This window comes from Gavialis gangeticus, unplaced genomic scaffold, assembly GCF_001723915.1.
Source record: "Gavialis gangeticus isolate Ggan-Ray unplaced genomic scaffold, GavGan_comp1, whole genome shotgun sequence".
Classification (NCBI taxonomy): domain Eukaryota; kingdom Metazoa; phylum Chordata; order Crocodylia; family Gavialidae; genus Gavialis; species Gavialis gangeticus.
In genome coordinates, this window is record NW_017729000.1 from 16,055,670 (window position 1) to 16,062,253 (window position 6,584).

Genomic DNA, 6,584 nt, shown 5'->3' on the forward strand with positions numbered 1-6,584 from the left:
GCTGCATAGAGAAGCACCTCCTTGGATTTATCTGTCATGTATCTGTTGATGCATGATAAAGTGCAGTTAGCTTTGCTGATGGTTTCGTCACACTAACGACTCATGTTTATCTTGGAGTCCACTATGACTCAGAGATCCCTTTCCACTTCTGTGCTGCTGAGGGTCACTTCCCAGCTAGTAGGTGTGCTGGATATTTTTGTGCCCTAGGTGCAGCACTCTGCACTTGTCCTTGTTGTACCACAGCCTACTGTGTACTGCCCACTTTTCTAACCTGTCCAGGTCTGCCTGCAATCGTTCCCTACCCTCTAGAGTGTGCACTTCACCCCACAATTTAGTATCATCCACAAACTCGGACAGAGTACACTTCACAGCCACATCCAAGTCACAGATGAAGATATTGAAGTACAGGTCCAAGGACCGAACCCTGAGGGACTCCACTACCCCCACCCTTCCAGATCAATACCAACCCATCTACCACCACTCTCTGGGTGCAACTGCTAAGCCAGTTTGCCACTGTGTAAACATGTGTCACAGCCTCTCAATTTATTTATGAGAACAGGATAAGATACCATATCAAAGGCCTTGCTAAAGTCCAAGAAAATGATATCCACCTCTACTCCCATGTGTAAGCATTTTGTGACCCTATCATAAAACAAAACCAGATTGGTTAGGCATGATCTACCTGCTACAAATCCATGGTGGTTTCCCTGCTACATTATTTTTCCCACTGGACTCCCACAAATATGATCCTTCATAATCTTTTCACAGAACTTTCCAAGGATGGAGGTGAGACTGACTGGTCTATAATTACTCAGATCCTCCTTCCTCCCCTTCCTGAAAATAGGGACCACATTGGCCCTTTTCCAGTCCTCCGGGACCTGCCACGAGCACTCAAACAGCCATGCCAGTGGTTCTGCTATGACACCGGCCAATTCCTTCAGTACCCTCAGATGCAGCTCATCTGGACCTGCTGACTTGAACACATCCAGTCCATCCAAATGACTGCACCAAGTCAGCGTTGACAGTTGGTGGGCTGGTGTCCCTCTGATGCTCATCATCTAAGGACCCGTTAGGATACCGATCTTGAGCCCTGTTCAGGAACACTGAGGCAAATCACTCATTGAATAGCTCGGCCTTGTCCCTCCTGTCACTAATTGCTTCTCGTTCAGTAGGGGTCCTATGTTGCCCTAAGCCTTCCTTTTACTCCCTACATACCTAAAAAAGAGACTTTTTGTTGTCTTTGTGTTGCCAGCCTCAGCTCTGTAGTTGCTCTGTCCTTTCTAAATGCCTCCCTGCAATTAAATTCTTAAATTTTTTACGGGCCCTGTGGGCCAGATAGAATAACTTGGTGGGCTGGATCCTGCCCACAGGCCATATTTTGCCCACCCCGAACCAGTTACTACTAAAGAAACTGAGCAAAAACAGGTTTCGTTCAGTTATACTTTCAGGCTTAATCAACTTACTGTAATCATTTCAGAGACAACCACATATACATAGGGACCTACCAAATTTAATGAAGCTTCCCCCTGATTTTGCAGGCAGATTGCAAGGCCCAGCAGTAGGCCTGTGCAAAGCAGCAGGTATTTGCTTTGGATTCGGATTTGGCTGATTCGGAAGGACAGCGATTCAATTTGGTGATTCGAATCACTGTCCTGATTCGATCTGGCTGATTCTGATCCAGAGATTTGGTGCAGATTTGGCCATAAACTAAACAGGCAGAAGTCCTCAACCACGCAGGACACAGCTGCCTCCAGCTGGTAAGTCTGTTGTGGTGAGCAGAGAGAGGAGGGAAGGGGTGTAGATCAATGAATATACTGCTAGAATATGCAAACCCAAGATAAAACTGTCGAGTTTAGCAATGTAATTCCACTGAGGAGGAAGCCATACAGAAGATGCAAGCACGGTGTTTGTAAAGTTTAATACAGAAAAATCTATTTGATATTTTATTAAACTTAGTTTCTCCAGTTACAGTTTTGCATTGTACAAAGCATTTTAATGACACAGTAGTTAAAAAGTTCTTTACAAATTGAAATGTGATACCCTTTTCTCCAAATATTTTAATTGCCATAAATTTGTTTAAAAATACACATTAAACGCATGTTTCAGACACTAAACTTTCTATAATCTCAATACCACAAAATACATAGAATATACTATACAGATGTGGAAAAATCTAGTTAGTATATAATACTTTGCTCACCATTAATAGCTTTATTACGTGAAATGCACATACTGACTTAGAAATTCTAATTTTGAGCCCCAAAGTACCCTTCAAAATTTCATCTGTATTGCAACAAATAAAATCACAGTATTTTTTTTTTAAGTTTTGGTTGAAGACAGATGCCTAAATATTTTGATAGAAACAAAACATAAGACATGGACTTGTCATGTACAAAGCGTAAAATAGAGACATCCCATCAGTCATTAACAGTACCTTTCTGTATGATTAGTAAGGGCTTCATTTATAAGTGATGGATTAAAAGTTACTTTCCCCCCCCTCCCCAAAAAGAAAAAAAAAACCCTTCTTCACCAAATAATAATAATTTCAAATAAGATAAAGGATTTTTAATAAATATATAAGCACTTTATCCTCCATATACAAAATTTCTTAAAACCATTTAAAAGGGGGACCAGATACAAATGTCAGTAACTGTGCTTGCAAAAGTCATGTCTGGTCCTTGAAGTTAAATTTTCAGATGTATGATGCCAATGCAGCCAAGAAATTGGGCTGCAGTACTACCATGCACTCAGCTACATGATTGACTAGGGTTGCGTATAAAAACTGAAGACAGGGCACATTGCACTCCAATTTACAAATATCAGCTCTGCTAGCACACAGAGTTGCACCAATTGGAATGGCTGCACTTCCATTACATTTCCAGACAAAATTAAAACAGGTAAAATGTTTACATGGGGATAGCCTATATAAATTATGCTGAAACAGCACTTCAAGCTACTCAGTATAGTGCATTCAGTTTAAGTTCAGATGAACACTGGCAACAAGCAAGAGGTAATGCTGTCTCAAAAGCTGTCCTACCAAATGGCCAGGCTCATTCGTCTAGTACACCCATACTGAGATAAGAATCTTTATTTATGTTATAGCTCCCCCTCCCAACACTGCTATTGTTAAATGGCAACACAGACCAAATTTCTTTAAAAAAAAACAAAACAACAAAAAGTGGAATTGGACATGATTCTTTATGTTTATGTAAACCCATCTCCGGGAACTTGGTCTCTGGAAATAGGTCTGCATTTGTCTAAGAGTTGGCTAGCAAAAGCTTTGGCTACTCTTGTTTAAAAGAGATCTAGCATCAATTTTGTTGCTGGAAATATACAGCTTTCCATAACACTGATTCAACTAGACTGTGATTCCAACCTTGACCCAAATATTTGTTAAGGCTCTTACTGATAATTTGGAAGTTGCTTATTCCCCAATGCATAATTCAAACTTGACTTGCTCAGGCCCTTTTGTAACTGCCTTTACGTGAAGGCTGCAATGATGATTAATTTCGGTTAGGTAAATTAATTATTATTATTAAATACAGCAAAGGTAGTCTCTTTCCACTAGTTGCCAGATTGGCAAACTTTATAATTACTTGCCTACAGCTTTATTTTACTTGCCCCAGGCAAGTATTAAATTATATTCATAAAGTCCTGACTGTGTGCTGGGGCCATTCATAAGTATATTTTAGGGTGGTTATTTTTAAATCACAGCAATCAAGCCTCATCAAATCTAAAGTAATATACATTGCACTCCTGTATAATATGCAAGATTCATCACCAGCAAGATGGTGATTCAGCACTCAATAAATAATATATCAATATAGCCAGTTGCACTATAATCTAAAAACAAGTATAACATACACTTTGGACAGACTGAGTTCATATATATATCTTTATATAGATATATACACACACACACACCCCTCCCACACGCACACAAGCACACACATGTATATGTATTAAAGACTCACACAATACAAATTGCATACTGCCATCAAAAGCCAAGAAGAGCAATCTATGTGCTCTGAGTTATGGCTAACAGATTTAAAAGAAAATAAAAGTCTTGGGCTATTTTGCTCTGATTTCTTGAAGGTTCATTTGTAACTATAAGTGATGCACTTTGTCATTTAGGAACCTGCAAGTTCGACAGCAAATTCAAGATAATTTTGACGTCTGAGCAAGCCTAGTCTGATTAAGCCATTTATAAGGTTCACCACTGGGAGTTGGGAGTTATAAATTCAATCTACAATACTGATATGTATTAATATGCCACCATATAGAAAATCATGGAGAGAACCAGAATTTAAGGATTCCCTTGTGATAAGACACTAGTGCAACCTGCATTAGTGGTTAAGTGACATGCATTTCCCACATCGCTGTTTAAGTAAGTGGTTCAGAAGGACAGGTTTTGTTAGCCTGGATTTTGGCAGAGGGATGGAAGCTTATGAAGTATTTGCATTGTTTGGCTACTGAAGCCAATAAAATGAACTTGTCACTGAAGCAAGGGGCAAATCCCAATTTAGAGAAGCATGCAGAATTGTCAAATTAAATTGATCTGTTTGACACTGCTACAGATGAGCAAGACAATATCCTTTTGTTAAACAAAACCGTTGCATATCTCCAACACAGAGAGCGAACTTGGGACAATAATCCAGAAGGAATTTCACCAGAAAAAACATACTGCTTGGGTGGGACACTATCCACCAGTTCATGTCCACATTTTGACACACTGTAAAAAGTCTTCTGTATTTTTTTAAAGACTAATAATGTTTAGCGTCCAAGAGTTTAAGATTAACAATGTATTTTTCAAGAAGAAATTCATTTAGTGTGATACCAAATGGTATTTGTGGGACTCTAGCTTAAAAACAAAACACACAAATATTCCCAGAGATGAGACCATTACTGCTTACAATAATGGTAACTGCGTACAAAGGAGCAAGCTTAAAACACAGCCGTGCTGGCTACTGCAGCGCTACTTCAAAAATAAACCGTTAATCCAGCTTCTAAGAAGGTATTCTTATATAGCGTCAAAAGTGTGCTAGGCACTTTAGAGTATTAAGGGAAAAATAGTTGACAGTATCCCATTAACTAAGATGCAGAGTTTGAGGGTAGAGAATTTTTTGTAACAGCAAACACTGGAAAAAAAAAACCACAAGCTGGCACAGTGATTCAAATAAAAAAGGATGCTGAAACAGACCTAAACATACGCTGAAATATTAATAGGGAAATTTACAGGTCTGTTAATTATGTCTCAATTTGTACGTAGCAAAGCTTTTCTGGAAGTACAAAACAAGTTGGAGAACAAAGGAAGCTCTACGAATATGCAGCTACAGTTTAGTAAAGTTACTAATTTGCAAAACTTCTAAACTCTTAAAGCCCATAGGACATACTGCAGTACTAAACAGTGTAGAATTCTATTCCTTCTTTCGAAATGTGCCAAAATGATGGCAGTCTACAACTACACACAAATTTAGTGCAATATTTTTCCTGAACATAGATGCATTATTCTGTACCAGATACAAGGTTTAATGGGAGATAAAATGAAGCAAGACTCTCCAATTCCACTCTCGTAAATTCAGAGTTTGACTCTCTGAAAGAAAACCACTGTAATAGGAGGTCATTTGGTATGACAGATGCTTGTACTGTTAATACAAAGGAAATGGAATTTCACCAAAGTACTGCAGAATTCCAACTGCATACAGTATACCTGGTCCTGCTGTAAAACATCTTGTAAACAGTTCATAAAATCTTCATCTAAAAGTAAGGCATAAGGCACACCAGACATGTTAGGGGCACTAAGCAATATTGAAAGCAGTATAATTTTTAAACACTTTGCTCAGACAAGCACCTTATGTGGAAAGGTACTTTGGTTTACAACTTTTTAAGAGCAACCACTCAGAACTCCATGCAGGATTCCTGTTGCACCAAGTTACTTACCCTAAAGTGAAATTTCTGCTCCATCAGAAACATTTAACATCAATGGGAAATACACATTTTAAGTAAGTTCTATATCAGAACAGTTAGGCAATTTCCCTATAATAGTAGGTGTGCTCCCCACCCCACAATGGCCATAACACTGTCATGATGTAGTGTCCATTAACTAGCAGACCCAAAATAAGAAAAAATGGATCTTACGCACTAATCATGATCTCTGGTTTCTCAGTCAATGGAAAGGATACAAATGACAGTTCCAGTAGGAATTATTTGTTGGTTCTTTCAACCATAAAGTTGGCTGATTCAGTTAAGTGTCAAATAATGACAAGCAAGGAAACAAGATCTGTTTATACAAAGAGATACAAAAAAGCACAAGATTGTCCATTTTTTAAAAACCTTTCCAATATGCACCCATCAGAGACTGAAGTTCATTCTTACACCATCATTTCCATATTGCATTAAATGCAAGTTACTGTAATGTTTTGTGATTGTTATAGTGTTAAGTATTTTGAAATTGTCTTGAAAACAACCCAAGTCAGACATAACTAAATATTTTTTTCCATATAGGTCTCTCTATAGTTTCATTTAAATGAAATCTCTTAATGTGTAGAAGAATATCTCTGGAACTTTTTTTTTTTTTTTTTTTT